This window comes from Sitophilus oryzae, unplaced genomic scaffold (assembly GCF_002938485.1).
Source record: "Sitophilus oryzae breed Bouriz unplaced genomic scaffold, Soryzae_2.0 scaffold_1430_pilon_pilon, whole genome shotgun sequence".
NCBI lineage: Eukaryota > Metazoa > Arthropoda > Insecta > Coleoptera > Curculionidae > Sitophilus > Sitophilus oryzae.
Window position 1 is genome coordinate 205,464 of NW_022146094.1, and position 20,312 is coordinate 225,775.

At 34.3% G+C, this 20,312-nt stretch overlaps 1 protein-coding gene across 1 annotated transcript in view; it reads left to right on the plus strand.

Annotated features, from left to right (window-relative positions):
- Positions 1-20,312, plus strand: part of LOC115876248 (zinc finger protein chinmo-like) — a 111,705-nt gene that overhangs the window by 12,183 nt on the left and 79,210 nt on the right. The window lies entirely within an intron of this gene.

Below are 20,312 nucleotides of genomic sequence, written 5' to 3' on the forward strand. Positions count from 1 at the left end.
AACGCACCGGCAAAAAAAACCGGCCACTAAAAACTAGTCCCAATTTCAAAGACGGATTTCTCGCAAACCACTCATTAGATTTTGATTTTTTTTTAATTTGTAAATTGATTCCTTCTTAACGGACGATACGTCAGAAATTTTTATTCCGAATTTATTTTGAGCATATACAGGGCACAACAATAAGACGAAGTTTTTGTTCAAACTTTGGGATGCAGCAGCTGCAGTAGCTATTGCTAAATTAAATCACATTGTAGCCTCACCTTTTGTGAGCATTTTCTTTTTTTTAATCACGACATTATCTCTGTTTGTATTGGAGGTACGCTGGTTTAAAACCAACGTCTCGGAAAAATGCTTCGCAGGCAAAAATAAGGATTTGCAATATGACAACAACGGTTGTCAAATTAAAAAATGCCATTATCTGTGACGGATGTTGCTCGTATTGTGGCTTTAATTGGGGATGGCCGAAGTCAACGTTATGTGTCCGATACCCTGGGTATAGCTCGAACAACAGTCCAGGATGCCTGAAATCGATATATCGAAACGGGAAATTTCACCAGGCAAGTGGGTTCCGGAAGAAAACGGAAGACAAATGCAACTGACGACCGCTTTATTGTCCTGAATACTTTACGAAATTGTAGAATTACAGCGTTTCAGAATCAACATCTGCTACAAGCCGTGCGTAGAACTCAAATGAGTGAGAGAACAATCCAACGAAGACTAAAAGAAAACAGCTTGTCTGCCCAGGATCCCAGCTACTTCCAAGACATCGCCGAGCACGTCTTCAATTTGCGCGTTTACATGTGAATTGCTATATTGAGCAATAGACTAAAGTCCTTTTCATGGATGAATCGCGGTTTTGCTTGCGAAGCATTTTTCCGAGACGTTCGTTTTAAAGCAGCGTATCTCCAATACAAACAGAGATAAGATCGCGATTAAAAAAATAAAATGCTCACAAAAGATGAGGCTACAATGTGATTTGATTTAGCAATATCTACTACAGCTGCTGTAGCCTACAGGGTGTCACATATGTATTTTATTTAAATAATTTAAAATGTCTAATTTTATAAAATACTGAAGCAGAAATGAAAAATACATAAAAATAAAGGATAATAAAAAAGCACAAACGATCTACCTAGAAAAGGAACGAAAACTCCACTAATTGAACCAGAACTGTTCCCTACCCAAGTGGAAACCAACTTAAAGTGGACCTCAAGGACCTAGAATACTTCATCTGTAACCTGGAATGGGAATTCTCCAATTAAGGGCACTAAGGACACTTGAAGAAATTTATTAGGACTTACGACCGAGAAAAATCAAAGATTTTCCTTGATTTGAATAAAAAAAATCTTCGTATTGTCACGAGGTCTTTAACAGGACACTGTCTCCTCAATGAACACCTCAGTAGATTGAAACTAAGAGAGAGCGGCGAATGCAGATTCTATAGAGAAAATAGGGAAACATTAGAACTAGGGAGTGCAATCCCGCAAATGCGGGGTCCCTGAGATTGCGCGGGATCAAAGTTGCGGGATTTACCGTGCGGGATCCGCAGGATCAACCCGGGGAATTCCCCTTACGGCTTGGCCATTAAAAATAAGTGAAACAAACAGGCTAGTTGTTGAAACTTGCGTAAGTGAAGAAAAGCGCTTAACTAGTACTTGTGGACAATTTCGTCAAATAAATTGCAGGACATAATAATTATTGGGACAAGCAAAATTTTAGGGTAAATTTAAAGTTGAATATCTCTTGAATTAAAAAAGATTTTGGGATGCGGTTTGGATCAGGTTTTAGATGAATCTATTATGATTAAGACGCTGATGTGGTTTTCGAAAATATATTTAGCGAATTCTCGTATACAGGGTGTTTTACAAGAGTGTGAAAATTTGATCAAGAATCTTTTTTACCGCAAATTTACAATTTTTAAAAAATGGAAATTTTTACCAAGTACGACGAATCTGTATTGAAATTAGAAAAAACAATTTAATCGGTTTTTATTTTTTTTTTGTTTTAAGGAAAATACGACGTTTTTTCGAAAAATATGCATTTTTAGTCATACGTATGGCCCTAAATGGTACAAAAAGCTTTGTACATTCTGCATATGCCAAAAAATTATTGATATAGAGCGTATCTAAAAGCAGATAACTAACACAAGTTAAAAAAAACTTCAATCAGAATAATAATTTTATTTATAAAGTAAGTAGATTAATTGTAATAAAATTTAAGTTTATTTAATATTAAATATATTTTTTGAACACCCTGTATACATCGGTGTCCAGATTTCTGTACAGCTAGTTTAAGATACAAGTGCAATGCCTTTTGTACCATTTAGGACCAATGTATAACTATTGTTTACAGTCCCGCAAATTTGCGGATCCGCGGGATTGATTGCCTTAATCCCGCGGGTTTGTGGGATTGATATTTTGGTGCGGGATTGCATTCCCTAATCAGAACATTTCATCAATGAGTGCATTTAGATGACAACCATTCGTGCCTAGGGTTCCCAACTTGAGCATCGGCGATTCCGGGACAATTATTTTTAAGCTTTTAAATAATTGAAACAAAACATTAAATATTAGAAATTAAAATATATTATGTGTGTAGTACACACTTTTTTAGTTTCCAGGTCCAGGCCAAGACAAAACTTTCGCCGGGACAAACTTTCTGATTCCTGGTTAATCCCGGCCAAACCGGGACGGTTGGGAACCCTATTCGTGCCATAAACTTTGATACAACTGATATCAAAAATGGAAAACCGTCTCAGATACTGGCTTTTTATAAAACCCTGAGACTCTATGATGAGTTATAACTCAAGAAAGAGAAAACACATACAATCTACAATCTAGATATTTGTTTATCTTAGGTAAGTTGGGGTTCTGAGCTTGACTGAAGATTCGCTTAAAAAAGAGAAAGAGGATAGTGCTCTGAAAATGAAATACCAACAACCAATAGAATACAATTCTATAATCTATAATAAAAAAAGCAAGCATAACGAGCAAATTATAACAAAAGTACAGACTGCTTTATTTCTAAAACAAAAAAATTGCGTAAAAACCAAATTAAAATTAAACACACGAAACTCAATATTTCCATACGAATCTATCCGAAAACAATCAGTATTTACATAAACAGTCCGGTTTCAATTATATCGTCCTTCCACATATAACCGATCATGAATTATGGAATCGATGCTCGTGTGTGAGTATGTGTGTGCCAGTTCGATAATTTCCGGCAAACAAAGCAAGCCTATCTGGAAATAACATTTCCAAGTCCCCTTCCTTTCATTTTTCCGCAGTAACATTTTTTTCTGTTCCTTATATAAGTTCACTCACCCTAGGTTAGTGTATGGTTTATCGATTACAGGCCTATTTTTTTCAGAGAGGTGAATATAAATATGGTAGTATATTTATGCTTTGTTGTTTTTTACGTTAAATCTCAATCAGGGAATTACTATGGTCTTTTATATTTAGTAATTTAGAGGTACTTTTTCGTTCGTATCTAGTAATTAGAATTACTAGGCAAATGTTAAAACCAAAAAAGGTTAAAAAATGTCTATACCTATGTAGCGGATTTTCCTCACCAAAAAAATTCTATATGGGTATTTTGCCGCTGCAAGAGAATCTACAAAATAAAATAGTTATTTTTTTGTGACAGCGTTAGTCAGTTGTATCCATCATAGATAAATGAAACAAGTTTAGATTGGAAAGTCCCATAAGGACAATGTAAACACTATTTGGCGCTATTCTTGCAACGGTCGCGACCCAAAGCTTTTGATAATTTCGGAGCGGTTCGGCTTTTTCCCGGAATTATGTCGCCAAATATTATTTATTTAAATTTATTATTATTTTCTTTTAATTTTATTAATAAAATACAGTGTGTTGCATACAAGAAACTTTATTTTATATAAGAACATGTATGTGAAATACCTATTAAACATTGGAAACCCACGTTATGCCTCGATACACGATGGTTTTTGCAGTTTACAGTTCACAACACAGTTTTTTTAGTTTTTAATGCCACTTTTTCACAATTATCACGGGTTTGAGTAAGTAAAATTTAAATTAAACTCACAAGATAGCAATAATTACTTTGAGAATGGGCTCTTTAAACAGTTTTCGGTATTTTTAATGCGGACGGTTGAAATTTTGAAAGATTTTATAATTTCTGAAGATTCTGATTTTGACAAGAGAAAATTATTTCTGTTATTGTTTGGCGGATGTTCTTAGCAACCGCTATAGCAGCGCCAAATCGCGTACAATGGTCGCGACCCAAAACAATTATATATTTTGACGAGCTTTCCAATCTAAATTTATTTCCTTTATTTATGGTATCCAATGGTATCCATAGAGAAAGCCTAATATTTAGCTTATAAAACCATCAACTTTTGATTTTTAACCACAATTTCTCTTGACTGAAGATAATTAAAGACCAAAATGACATTTCAAGTATAATTATAGGAAAAGTTAAAAGTTTGTTAACTTTTTCTGCTAATTGAAAATGTCTACCACTAATTCTGACGTTCTCAATACTTACATTGAAATTAAACGAACAAACTTCTACGCTAATTGAAACCACTAATGTATTCCACTAATTGCGAGCTTCTGAATGAAGCTTTACACAAGTACTTTCATTTTTCTTCCTTTGAAGCCATCTATGACCGACTCTAGCACGTCTTACCTCCTACCCTTGTCTCCTACTACCCTCCAAACCTCCCAACAAACGAACCAATCGTCGACACGCCCTCCCCCCTCGCTTCCGTCCTTATTCGTATCTTCCGTGTCCTTCTGACCTCGTTCAAGGTCGCCTGACGGGATTCCGCCCCCCGCACGTCCCTAAGGATCCTTCCCCTTGCCGTTGTTCCTTCGGAGCGTTGCCAGATTTGAGCTTTTTCCAAGATTATTGGAGCTTCTTAAGTTTTTGATTGGGTTCCTTTGACTAAAACGTTATTAAAAATTGTATATTGAGAAATAATAAAGTCGGGAAGTTAAAAAAGATAAATATAATAAAGCGTCAATCATATTTTAACAAATTATGAAAATTAAAATATTCAAGTTGAATCTTAAATTAGTGCGAATATTTTCAGGGCTTGTAGATCTCGATAAAAAAACATATTTTCTCTATACCGTTTCTCAAATAAGTCCAAAATAACCGAGATATTTTTTTTACTCAATAATAAACTTAAAAAATACAGCTGACAAAAACAACTTTTTCCACAAACTCCATCACCTCACTCCAACCCAAAACACTTTTCCCCGTCAACCTGGCAACGTCGCCCCCTCTCCTCTCCCCACCACCCTGCGGGCCGTCGTTAGGGACCCGCCGCACACGCAAGGTTGCTGCTGCGGGGGTGCACGCTGCTGCTGCTGCTGCCGCTGCCACTTCTCCTGGCTGGTTGGCTGCACGCGCCGTTGCCGCGTCCTCCATTAGTCGGGGGAGGTGGGATAGGGAAAGTGAAACGGAAAGGACGCTTAACGCGACACTGTGACGCGAGAAAGAGATGGAAGGAGGGGCGAGGGTGAGACGTAAGGAGAGGGGGAACTGTTGGAATTAGTTTAATTATTGCTGCGGGAAATGGGTAAAAAAATGGGTGCGTGTGCGAAAATTTGCGTGTGTGTGTGAGGGTGGTTAAATGGGAGGGAAGGGGGGAGTAGAATAATTAGAGGGTTGTAGTTGGAGGCTGTTTGTTAATTAGTTTGGTAGAGTTATTTTAAAAGTTAGATAATGCTATTGTAGTATATTCAAATACACATTTGTATTAATTAGAACTGTGGATATAAAGGATGTCCAACAAAACAGGAGAGATTAAAGACAGATAGTATCCAAAAAGTAACAATAAACTGAATTTACCTGCCAATTAGAACGACAGAAAACAACTATGTATTTTTTCGTTTCACAGTTTATTTATAGAAAACATTTTATTAACAATTCTAAAAATGGTTATATAAAAGTAATTTAATTGATAATTAATACTAAATTTAGAAGTTTTAAATGATTTCTTAATAGAATAGAATACTGATAGGCTTCAGCTACTACTAGGCCTACTAGGAGTCTTATTACAATCAAACAGCGCCATCTAAAACATTTAAAGAAAATGATAATCATGTATTGTAAAATTGTGAATTTTTATTTTCATTCTGATCAAATAAGATATGTTTTATTTATCTAATGTTTCCCTATCATTAAAATATACAAGGTGTTTCAAAAAACATGTACCATCTCTCGTGGGGAGATTCCTCACGTAAAAATAAGATTTATTTTAGTACGTAACTACAGGGTGTTAAAGTTAATATTTTTTCGATTTATTATAGTACTTTTAGCGTTTCAAATGAAATTTTTAGGGTAAAATTTACCATAAATGCGGGCATATTTTAAAGCTAAAAAAAGTGTCAACATATGCACCAGGAACGTGCATATGAGTTATCACTGGAATCACATCCTGTAGCTACAAAACAAAGCAGAATCGGGCCTATGTTAATATAAAAAATAAATCTTATTTTTACGTGAGGAATCTCCCCACGAGAGATGGCACGTTTTTTGAAACACCCTCTATAGTTTTTTGGAACATTAAAGTCTCATTTTGGAAACGACTAGACACAGACTGATTCTACATTAAAAGGACAAATATATCCATCATTCCTTTAGGCAGTATAAAAATAAAATACCTTTTTTATTAGCTTCCGCAATTTAATTTTTCAATAGCCCGTCAAAACCATCAGCCCGATACAAATAAAAAAGACACAGGAAATGAGAACAACAACCAATAAACCCCCACCACCGTCATAAAAACGGCAACCCAAAACACACCGGGGAAACAAAAACCGTCGCCGCCAATCACCCTTCCCCCCGTTTTCCTGCCAGAGGGGATCGTTTCGGCTGCTAGCGGCAACAGCGCCTGCACGGGTGCAAGGTGTCTGCGCGACGGCTCGACGGCGGCCGCCTCTCCACCCTCTGGCTTCCCCCCTCTGGTCCCCAACGTGCCGCCCCTGCCTACGCAAACGGCCAAGGCCTTTCCCGGACGGCGCGGCGCCCTGTCGCTACGGCCCGGCGGGGTTGCCGGGTGGCCGGGTTTCTCCCCGAAGGTGGGGAGAAGGTTGCAGCGTCGCATTGGGAGGAGGCTGGGGAAGAGATAGGGACTGGATCTGGATGAGGTGAATGAGGATGAGATCTGATGGTTAGAGGACTATGGATAATAGTGTTTAAGAGGGATTAACTAAATGGAATATATCTTTTTGATTGGTTGATACTGATAAAACAGATTGCTAGATTTTTACTTTATATATTTAGGTATTTTAGGACTCATGATTTCACCATTTTAAAAAAATTGAAAATTTGGTATTTGAATTTTTTTTAACTGCCAGTTAATTATAACCCTACCTATGCCTTCTTAGCTCCATCTACGATAACGTGGATGAAGCAAGCATAATTATTTTATTTTGTCGATTTTCTTACAATGGCAAAATACCTATAAAACTTTTTTGGAGAATTTTTTTTTGTATTTGATATTTAAAAAAATGTTTTTTAATTTTTAGTTAAAAAATATGATGTCTTGGTATTATGGCAGCGTAGATAGAGTAGATTAAATTTACAAGAAGGAAAACTCAGAAAAAAAAACAGTGGCTCTTAAAATTTAAGGATTTTTTTTTAATTTTTGAAGTAAAATAACTTGGTTATTTTGGACTTATTTGAAGAACGGTAAAGAGAAAATATGTTTGTTTTCTAGAGATCTACCAGCCCTGTAAAAATATTTGACCTTGTCTAAGACTAACCCTTTATAATTAATTTAGTTTTCACAATTTGGCAATATATGATTATCACTTTACTCTAAATTTTGTAAAAGTTGTTTAATATATGTTTAAAAATATACAGGTTTTTAGGGGGTTTAGATTCTCAGTTAATTTCCGCAAATTGACTTGTTCAAATCAGATTAGACCAACTAAATGTAAAGTGTAAAACAGAAATCTTTAATATGTGTAATTCATGCGGAAATGTGTTGGTACACGGACAGATCCAAAAACGAAAAAGGATCTGGCGCAGGAATTTACTGCAGCAGTCCAAAGACTGAGATCTACCACAGTCTTGGAAAACACACCACAATTTTCCAAGCTGAGCTATATGCTATTGAAACCTGTGTGCAACTGCTGGTAGAACAGCAATACGCTGGGAAAACAATATGCATATTTTCGGATAGTCAAGCCGCGCTGAAAGCACTTGAGGCAACGAAAAGCACGTCTATGACGATTCTTCATTGTAAGAAACTACTCAATATATTAGGAGATAGGAACAAGATAAGAAATGAACGTGCTGATTCCCTCGTTAAAAAAATCTCCTGAAAGTATAAAGAATACATATTTTTTAATTTTCATAAAATAAAACCGGTTTGTACCGATGACTTAAAAGTGTAAACCCTTCTTTACAGTTAAACAGAACTAAAACCCTTGATCTCTATAACTTCTAGCTCGTTGTTCGCTTATTGCTGCAAGGTGGAAAACGCTCGGCAGGTACTAATTTAGACGGATGAAGGGCGAAAGGGAACAAGGAAAGGGAAAGTGGAGGAAATTTGTGGGAGACTAGGTATCAATAAGCCCTTCAGAATCAGCAGTAACGAGAGCAGAGGTCGTTTGGCATAGGGAGAGATCTAAGTCTAGGGACTAGCCCATATATGAATGCAATACTTTGTAGCCTCCTGCGTTGCTTAATTATCATGAGTCTCTCACTCATACGGTTAACAACAATGGTTAAACGGAAATTTAGACGAACATCCCTGTTGAATGCTAAAGATTCTCTCTATATTATAGCTTATACTGCTGAAAGGCTTAAAAGTCATGGCCAACTATGGTTTCCATTTTAAAAAAAACATAAGTTTGTGTCATATGTCAAAAATGACAGACTTTAGAAAGAAACGGAGAAACACAGTCTCATTAAGGATGTGATTAGATAATCACATCCTTAATGAGACTGTGTTTCTCCGTTTATAACGTTTACCTGCAAACTTTTTGACTAAAATAGATTATAATGGAATCAGAGACCATTTTTAAAATAGCCAAAATTTGTTTCTTGTGATTATCTAGTAAGCCATGAACTTTTTCAAAAATCTGAAAGGCGCATATTTATGACCCCAAAAAACTGCAATTTTTCCCCATTTAACCGACTCTCTATCTCCAGTGGTTTCCGAGATACCTATAGAGAACATCGTAGAAAACTCATCCTGTATATAAATTAGAAACTTATTTTAGTGCCTTTTTCAGTCATCGTTTGTCTAAATATTTCCAAAGTCGTAAAACAGAGTATAAATTTAAAATTTAAACCTTCCTATGTCGCACTAATCTTGTTCTGTGAGGTGGTACACTAATCACTCCTCCCAAAAGCACAGGATTTTTTATTTCTATATACCTCTACGACCTTGCTGTCAAGTTTCACTCACTTATTCAACCTCCCTCCTCACCCTTCGCCTTCCCTGACGCCTGTACGTCAAGATATTTAGTAATTTAAGAGACGAGAAACAAAGGAGGAACACGGGAGACGATAATTTCTCTTGATGTTAAGAACGGAAGCAAAAATTACGTGCCAAACGTCTAAGTTGATTTAGTATGCCTCAGAGATGTGTTGGTGCGGAGGGGATATAATTTGAGATGGTAGACGATTAAGGTGTTAGGTGATTCTCTACATTCGTGAAGATACTTATTTCTATTTTCTTTGTGGAATTAATTATGTTCGTGTGAGGCTTACTTAAAGTGTGTTATTTGTGTAGCAATAAATATTGTAGATACACACATGGCCAAAATTATTGCATATATCGTTTAAAAATATACGGAATTTAAAGTATCTTTTTTTATACATAGCTTTTTTTACAAATTTGAGTTTCATTGAGAACATATAAAAGTACGTTGCTACCTTTTCAACTTGATAATACCACCATTGACGTCGTTGATTCTGTGAAATTTTTAGGCCTTGTTGTGGACAACTATTTAAAATGGGATTTGCACATCGATGCTTTAGCTAAAAAATTAAGTTCTGCCTGTTTCGCACTTAGATCAGTTGCTAATGTGCTTAATTTGTCAACATCTAGGACAGTCTATTATGCCCTTTATGAGTCGCATCTCCGATACGCACTTCCATTCTGGGGTGCGTGTTGTGCGACTCAATTTGAGCGTATCTTCAAATTACAAAAGAGAGCTGTGCGATATTCACTGAGGCTAACCAGTTGTGCTCACTGCCGGGACTTGTTTAGAAGATATAAAATATTAACTCTTCCTTCCCTATTCATACTCGAATCCGTCTGCCTAGTTCGCAAGCACGTATCGAGTATTTCTCTAGAGCCAGTTCATGGCTATCCAATTAGGAACGCAGAGCATAACATGTATCTGCCAACCCCTCACTCTGAGTTAGTAAAGAGTTCCCAATTGTACAATGCAAAAAAAAATGCACTATCATCTGCCATCTGAAATTAATTCCATTTCATCCTTTCCTGCATTTCGCAGAGCCTTGAGATCATACTTACTGGAGAAAGCCTTTTACGCGGTTAACGATTTTTTTATTAATATCTAGGGTTCTAAATTTAACACACATTCACTAAATTTAAGAAATGATTTTGTTTTCTATCCATTTAAATTTAGTATTGACATTATATACAGTTGTTTATTTACATGTATGTTTATATTTTATTTATATTTAATTAAATAAATTTTTGACAATGTACAATTTCTATAATTGTATAAAGTATTGTTTTAGTTTTGTATGTTTGCTGTTAGTTTTATATGTTTTTTATTGTTAAGTGAAGTTTTGTATGTTTTTTTATATTCTTTTTTTTTAAGCTTTATCAACAAAATTGTTTAATTTTCTTATGACAATAAAGCAATTTCTTTCTTTCTTCTATGAACAAAGAAATGTTTTAAACTTTTGTTGTTATGTTTGGGTGCATTGAAACAAAAAATTATTGAGAGATATACCAGATATTTTTTCCAAATAGTAGATACCGAGATATGAATTTTTCTTTCTAATAATAGAGAAAAAAATAGAAAACTGAAACGCCTTCCTATTAAAATTAAGAGCTCATACTTGGAGAGAATTTTTTTATGTGTCCAGCAATCCTTTTTTTAGAGTATAAAGTGAAAAAAATAGTCGATTTTTTTGAACCACCCTAGTACAAACAGATTTTTTCCAGCCTTCTTCAAATAATAATTATTTGATGACAGTTTCTTTTTGCTTATAAGACTTTATTTATGTTATAATTAGCACACGGGGGGTTATATAAATGCGTTATATGGTTATAACAGCGCTTCGAGTGAAAGTTCGTCTATTAATTTTGTGTCAGGATGGGCTTAAAATTGGACCCCAGGCGAAATTCTGAGCTCGTACGCAGCGCAGAGAACATGGGGGAATGGAATCGAATGAAAACTGAAGAGAAAATTAGTTTTACCGAAAGTTTTACTTTGTTTTAGGCTTATGTGGATCAAGGAAACACAAATTTCGAACCTAAAACTAATTGCAACAGATTAGAACAAATTCTGAAATGGCTTTGAGGAAATTTACAAAAAAGGTGATTTTTTACTTAAATTTTGAGAATCATCGGGTTTTTTCTGGGTTTCCTTTTCACAAAATTAAAAACATTTCACAATTACAACAACACAGCAATTACACACAATTATTGTCTTTATTTTCTGATTTTTTTTTGATAATTATATTAATAAACATAAAATTTCATCAAAAACTATGATCCCTTCCCGGATCCCCGACACAAACGGTACATTGTGAGACAAGAAATTTTAGAGAGAAACAAGCCCTATAACATAGGATACAACATTTTAATGAACAGTGCTTTCCATAAAATCAATAAAATGAAAAATATACGAAATAATATGCATGTACTGATTTCTTTCGAAAATCGACCAACTATGAAACTATGAACCCTTTCCGGACACAAACGGTACATTGTGAGACAGGAAATTGTGGGGAGAAGCTAGCCCTATAACATAGGATATAACATTTTAATGAACAGTGCTTTCCATAAAATCAATAAAATGAAAAATATACGAAATAATATACATGTACTGATTTCTTTCGAAAATCGACAACTATGAAACTATGATCCCTTCCCAGACACAAACGGTACATTGTGAGACAGGAAATTGTAGAGAGAGACAAGCCCTATAACATAGGATACAACATTTTAATGAATAGTGCTTTCCATAAAATCAATAAAATGAAAAATATACGAAATAAAATAAATGTACCGATTTCTTTCGAAAATCGACATCTATGAAAATATGAACCCTTCCTGGACACAAACGGTACATTGTGAGACAGGAAATTGTAGAGAGAAACAAGCCCTATAACATAGGATACAACATTTTAATGAACAGTTCTTTCCATAAAATCAATAAAATGAAAAATATACGAAATAATATGCATGTACTGATTTCTTTCGAAAATCGACCAACTATGAAACTATGAACCTTTCCTGGACACAAACGGTACATTGTGAGACAGGAAATTGTAGAGAGAAACAAGCCCTATAACATAGGATACAACATTTTAATGAACAGTGCTTTCCACAAAATCAATAACATGAAAAATATACGAAATAAAATAAATGTACTGATTTCTTTCGAAAATCGACAACTATGAAACTATGAACCCTTCCCGGACACAAACGGTACATTGTGAGACAGGAAATTGTAAAGAGAAACAAGCCCTATAATATAGGAACAACAAGCACTACCTATTTCCTTTACATTCCAAATCAAACTAATATTCTATAACTCTTTAAACTTCTCTGTCTATAAAGTCCTCTAAAATATTCTCCTATGCAAGACTTCGTATCCCTATACTCGTCGGTTGTCTATAGAAATTTGGAAAGGGCCCACCTGAGGGAGATCGAGGAAAATTCGACGTGGAACAAGCAGGGAAAAGGAAAAGCATCTGAGGAAACTTTGGTGTTTTAAAGTTTCAGCCTGCTCTGCGGTTGCCCGAATGAAATACTCGGGAATGGGGGAAATAAAGTTTTAGTTGAGGAAGAAAACTTTCAGTTTCTCTGATAGGATTGCCAAGATTACACGAAAACATTTACAGGGATTTGAAGGTTTTAGAAAAAAAACCGAAGAAAAAAAATGAAGCATTCAAAACTATAGTATGTCTCTTTTATTTTTTATCTAAATTAAAGTGGCCGATTTACCGACCATGAACCTATAAAGGGTTAAAATACTTTACTAAGTTAACCAAAACCAGAAGTCTATAAAACCAGGTTGATTACCATTTCCAGGATATTATCCTTAGTCCATGCACCTTCCAAACGACTCCAGACGAACACTGTCAATCCCGTCATTGTCTGGAAAAGGCCGAAGAATTCCTGGAGGCCCGTCAGTCGGCCGACTGGCTGGTGATTAATAATCCTTGCAGAAAGAATGTCGAAATAAAAGAGAGAGCCGGATAATCTATAAAATTAGGGAAGACGGAGGAAAGGTCAAGAACCCGCAGAATAATAAACAGCGATTATGTAAATGGCGCCGTTTCCGGGACAAGGAGGTAGGGAAAGAAAATATTCTTTATTGTCGTGGGTATTAGTTCCAGGTTTTTTTCTTTTGGTGTTGTTCACCTCGGGTTTTGATTCTTTAACGAATTTAAAAAGTTTGGGGGAAGTTGGTTTAATTTTAAGGAACAAGATAAAAGGAATAATTAAACAAAAGATGTGGAATATCTTTTTTAGTGAATTAACAATTAAACATTTTCTATTTTTACCAAAAAATTCTATGACACAAACTAAGTGTAAACTCTTTGTAATTAGGCTTCTGAAATTGGTCAATTTTTTGACTTTTTTCCATAGGTGCATATTTTTTTCCAGGTCACTGATTTTCATAAAACTAATGTTTTTTACGAAATAGACGGCATAGATTTCGAAGATATAGGTTATTGTAGCCTTACGAGTATCGTAGTAGATGTAGACCATTTTTAACAACTATCAAAAATTTCAAGGCTTCGAAAAATCAATTTTATCAAAAAAGCGAAGCATTTAAAAGTTTAAACGTTTATATGCTTTATAAATATATAAAATTTTCTACAAACTCTGAAATTACGCCAACAATTACTACCTTTCTGAGAGCTCCAAAACTACGTTAAAAATAGTCAGTTTTTCGACTTCATACATACATACAGAATGTCCCAGAATTTAGAACTAGAATTAGAATAAGTGGGAGGGGGGTTAGAGATCTATTGTGTCCCCCTTTCTTGAGTTATAACTCATTATACAGTCCCAGGACTTCCTACGGATACCCGTGTCCTTCACAGTCGAGGAGCTACGACCCAGGCCGGGTAGACGAAACGGTAGCTTGTGTCGCCTGTTGGGTTTAGAGGTAGGAGGTAGGCTCCCGACCCTTGAAGGAGGTGGTAACTTGTATGTCACTTGCGGAGGATGGTCTCACGCAAGTGTCAGCCACCTCTCCTGTAGTTCTCTTTGGGTTTGGCCACTTGGAACTTTCATTGTTACTGTTCCCAGTGTTGCTAGGGGGTTTCCCCACAGCTTCACCGGTGATGTTTTTATTACTATTATTACCAGATCTCATAGTGTTCCCATGAGTCGCTAGGGACAGTCGGTCCACTTACCACCCCTTAAAATACTTGCACTTATGTCTGGGACACCCTGTATAGTCATGAAAATTGGCGATTTTTTTCAGGTCGCCGATTTTCATAAAAGTACTGTTATTTACGAAATAGATGGCATAGATTACGAAGATATAGGTTATTGTAGCCTTACGAGTATCGTAGTAGATGTAGACTATTTTTAACAACTATCAAAAATTGCTAAAAAACGAAGCTTGGAAAGATCGATTTTATCAAAAAAGCAAAGAGTTTAGAAGTTTGTACGTTTATATGCTCTAAAAGTACATAAAATTTCCTACAAACTCTGAAATTTTCATAATTTTACGTCAACGTTTACTAGCTTACTGAGAGCTCCAAAATTATGTCAAAAATAGCCAATTTTTCGACTTTTTTCATACTTATCGTCACGAAAATTGGAGATTTTGCCCAGGTCACCGCCATTGTACAACGAATTTAAATTTGTAGGGGTATAGATTTAATTATAATGATACAACCTATCATAAAAAATAAATAATTAAAAAAAAATTAATATATATTTTTGTATTTTAATTAATTTATTTATGTTTGTTTTATATTTATTTATAATTTTTTAATTGATGTTTGTTTTATATTTATTTATAATTTTTTAACTTTTCTTTTAATTGATTAGTAATAACTAAAAACAATTCATTCGAAAAATTATATTAAAACGCAGTTAGATAAGAATTAAGAATTATGCAAGACGCATTACAAAGTTGTTTATTATCAAAATAAACCCCGTAAGTCCGAGTTGTTTGGCCTTAGCTCATTCTCAAAAAATTCCGCTGTGTCTTGGAAGCTTGCCAAGATTCGTACCGTTGCACATATCATCGTTTTTGAAAGTAAGAGTAAAAAGCTATTGGCGAAAAAGCGAATTCATAATAATAAAAAAGTAACGTTCCCAAATTTAAAATTAGTTTTTGCGTGCACATTTCCCAAATGTTATTAGCTGGGGAGTTTTAAAAATAGTCAGGGACGCTATTAGGTGGATTCTAGTCTACGTACGCACTAGTTTTTTGGATATTTATGATTCCAATTGAGGTAATGCATAGAAGAAATGATTTAAAATATATTTTTTTGTTTCTTTGTGGTGAATTATTGGTTTCAATACTTAAGAGTCTGTAATGTTCAATCTTCAATTGTTCAATCTGTTCAATCTTCTTCAATCCTATAACATAGGAACAACACTTTAATGAACAGTGCTTTCCATAAAATCAATAAAATGAAGAATATACGAAATGATATACATGTACTGATTTCTTTCGAAAATCGACAACTATGAAACTATGAACCCTTCCCGGACACAAACGGTACATTGTGAGACAGGAAATTGTAGAGAGAAACAAGCCCTATAACATAGGATACAACACTTTAATGAACAGTGCTTTCCATAAAATCAATAAAATGAAAAATATACGAAATAATATACCTGTACTGACTTCTTTCGAAAATCGACAACTATGAAACTATGAACCCTTCCCGGACACAAACGGTACATTGTGAGACAGGAAATTGTAGAGAGAAACAAGCCCTATAACATAGGATACAACATTTTAATGAACAGTGCTTTCCATGAAATCAATAAAATGAAAAATATACATGTACTGATTTCTTTCGAAAATCGACAAGTAAGAAACTATGAACCCTTCCCGGACACAAACGGTACATTGTAAAACAGGAAATTATAGAGAGAAACAAGCCCTATAACATAGGATACAACATTTTAATGAACAGTGCTTTCCATAAAATCAATAAAATGAAAAATATACGAAATAATATACCTGTACTGACTTCTTTCGAAAATCGACAACTATGAAACTATGAACCCTTCCCGGACACAAACGGTACATTGTGAGACAGGAAATTGTAGAGAGAAACAAGCCCTATAACATAGGATACAACATTTTAATGAACAGTGCTTTCCATAAAATCAATAAAATGAAAAATATACGAAATAATATACATGTACTGATTTCTTTCGAAAATCGACAACTATGAAACTATGATCCCTTCCCGGACACAAACGGTACATTGTGAGACAGGAAATTGTATGGTATATAATATCAACCACTAATTATAAGTTTATTAGTAACTTTATTACCACAGATTACAAACTCCTACGTGAACGCAATTAATGCCATACAACCCCTAGTTTTCCATGGAGTGTTGAAAACTTTCCCTTGCTCTCCTTCTTTTAGAAACTTCACAAATTAGTCTGTAACGACCCTTTTGAAAGACCAAGTTACATTTTTTCCGAAGTTTTGTCCTTCCGAAAAAAGTCTGGAAAATTAAAACGTGAAAATGTTAAAAAAAACTTGTTAGGTGAGAGGAAAAAGAAGTTTTTTATGAATTAAAAGGTGTTTAAAAGGGGGAGTTCATTAGAAAGAAATTAACTTGTAAATAAAAAGTTTTATCCACAATCTCATACAATAATACAAATTTGATTGCTCTTGTTTCAATATTTTCACTCATAATTCTCTACATTTTTATTAATATTTCTTAATATTTAAACTTTAGAAGAAATCTTCCGACGACTGGACTAGACCAACAAAGGATTAAAAATAGATGGAGAATATCTTAACCATCTAAGATTCGCTGATGAGAGTCCTAATTGCCAATAGTCCTAAAGATCTACAATCACAAAATAATGAACTAAATACAGCCAGCAATAAGTAATGTACCGGGTGGTCAACTAAGAATGGACGCCGGCTGTATCTCAGAAACTACTTATCGTATAACTTCGGGAAAAAAATTCTAATAAGTAAATTGACCAAGAGAAATCGCTGGAAATTATGTTCAAGTTCGAAAAATGTCCGCTAGGGGGCGTTTCCCTGATAGCCAATCAGAAAACAGGGTTTTTCTCAAAAATATGCAGGTGAACAGGTATTTTAAATATTACTATTATAATCATCGAGAAATTTGTAATTTTCTGATATAGAGTATTTTGCTCTAGTTCATAAAATAGAGTGGTGGGGAAAGGTTAATGATGATGATGATGAATCTTCTCAAAAATGAAAACGATGAATTTCCTGTGTGTTTATATTTAGAAGAAAGTTTAGAAGGTAAAACATAAAACTGTATTTATGTAACTGATTTCAGTTCTTTTAAAGTTAACACTATTTCATTTCAAGATGAGAATGACATATTTTTCCAAGAAGTTGTTTGTGTGTTTATGTTTAGAGAACGTAAAGCAGGAGCATGTTTTCATGTAACTGAGTTCAGTTATTCTAAAGTTGGAAAAAAGAAAATGATGCATTTTCGGAGAGAAATTCTTGTGATTCTGTGTTTGGGGAGGCTAATGATGTTTGGGTGGTAAATCTCGATAAAAGAACCATATTTTCTCTTTATCGTTTTTCAAATAAGTCCAAAATAACGGAGTTATTTTACTTTGAATATTTCAAAAAAATATATTTTATGCTAAAATTTTAAGAACCACTCGTTCTATTCTGGATTTTCTTTCTTGTAAATTTAATTTAATGCCTATGTTGCCATATTATCAAGATATTATGTTTTTTAACTAAAAATAAAAAAAAATTCCAAAAAGAAATTCAAAAAATTTCCTCATAGGCGCGTTTCTGGGGTTGAACTATAATACTACCAGTTAAAATACTTGCACTTATTTCTGGGACACCCTGTTTTAGCTAAAAAAAATATACCCAAAATACATAAAAATTGAAAAAAAAATAGTCCAATATAAAAATAATTGACAAATCCTTCTACAATGATTATTTATTCCATCTCAATACATCGTCAATGTCAAACTATTGTTCAAATCGACTTTGATGATGTAATTTGTGCGTTCAGACCTTGAGATAATGCCCGAGCTTACGCACCGAACGAACGCCATTTATTGTATATTAATAATTTACACATTAATGTCATCTGTACCTATCTCTTTTTTAGTAAACGAAATAAAAAGAGATAGTGTATATCACTGATATTGATGTAGATATAAAAATACAATGTCTGTCTACAGTAATCAGTAGGCAACATGGAAAATTTAATGCAACGTGTATGATTATTAGGTGTTAATAACGTTTATCTCTAAAATATACCAGGACCGGACTAAGTTTTTTATTAATTTAATATCTGTTATTTAATTTTTAATTTATGGATTTTAATCTTACAATTTCATATCGACTTTTAAATTATAATAGCCATCTTATCCGACATAAAAGTGATCAACTCAGTAACCATCAATTTGAATTTGGTCAAAGAATGCCTAGAGAAGCTGAACAAATTAGGCAAAGAAAATAAAATCTTCCTACTCTGGGCGCCAGGCCTACCAAGGCAGTGAAAAAACACTCCTCTAACTGGTCCAAAGTAGAAACCAACTTAAAGAAGACCTCAGGACCCTTGAAGTCTCCTTCCTTAACCTGGAAAGGGGATTCTCCAACGGTCTAAGACACTCGAAGAAATTTCTCGGGACTTACTACCGAGAAAAATCAAAGATTTTACTTAAACAAATAATAAATAAATAAAAATGATTTATTGTGTAAAAATACATTACAGTACATAATTATTATAGACAAAGGGTAAGGGATTTGGCGTAAAGCCACTCCTCCACTCCACCCAGAAATTAGATACTGGCTTTAGTGAAACTTAGTGACTGTATGATGAATTATAAAATGATTGATAGACACTGTAAAATAATGTTGCTTACAGTATATTCTCTGTCACCCTGTAGACCGTACTGGATGAGAAGTAAAACTTAAAACACGAAAAAAAGTCTTATAATAGAAACTTGGCTCGCTCTATATCCTTTAGAAAAAAAATATAGATATGTAAGTTTTCTAAAAATACAATTGACGTCCGTATTCTCTATCTCTACATATCGGTTCATCGAGCGCGCCCTCTCTTTCTAGCTGATATGCAACCGAAATTCTAACGAAAAAATTTACCAAAAAATTTCCGCCTAGCCTGCAATAGTCAATAGCCTCGCAGAGCAGCAGTAAGGAACCGCACAAAACATACACAGAGAATCCGAGAATCATACGATTCACGATCTTTGATCATGGATATGTGTTGATGAGTAACAAGTAGATAGCGGATTGAGATTTTTAATTTTTATTGAGGTCATGTCAGGGGCCGTTCATGACGTTAAAACAGTTTCTGTTGAACATTTACCACAAAAACATTTCAAATTTATGATTTCAGTCTATAACTATTTAGTCAACAAGTTTAATTTATGTCAATGATGACAGTTATTGATAATTTCGATTCTAATTAATATCTCGACAACCATTACTCGTAGCGACTTTTACCAAGATACTTTTTTTACGTAAAAAGCATCGTAAATGTATATTTTTTTACTCAGTAATTTTATACAGGTACGGACAAGAAGTTATTACTCTTCAAACTAGTTAAAAATATGTAGGTAGCGCCCTCTACATGGGGGAGCCGCATATTGACATCAAAATCAAATTTCTCATGTCAAAAAACTTCCAGACACCAATTTTCATCCAAATATTGACGTTACTTCAAAAATTCTTTGAAATAGATCTAAACAAAAGTGAAACTTTTACACCCTGTATCTCCGAATGTAAGCCCATTTCAGGACATACATTTATACTAACTTTTTCACTTATTTTTATCCAAAGAATATGTTGCCAAAGTTTCCGGAATACAATTCGGACCACTCTGTATAATATAATACTTCGAAAAACAATAGTGTTTAAAATTATATCCATCGATATAAGCACATCTTA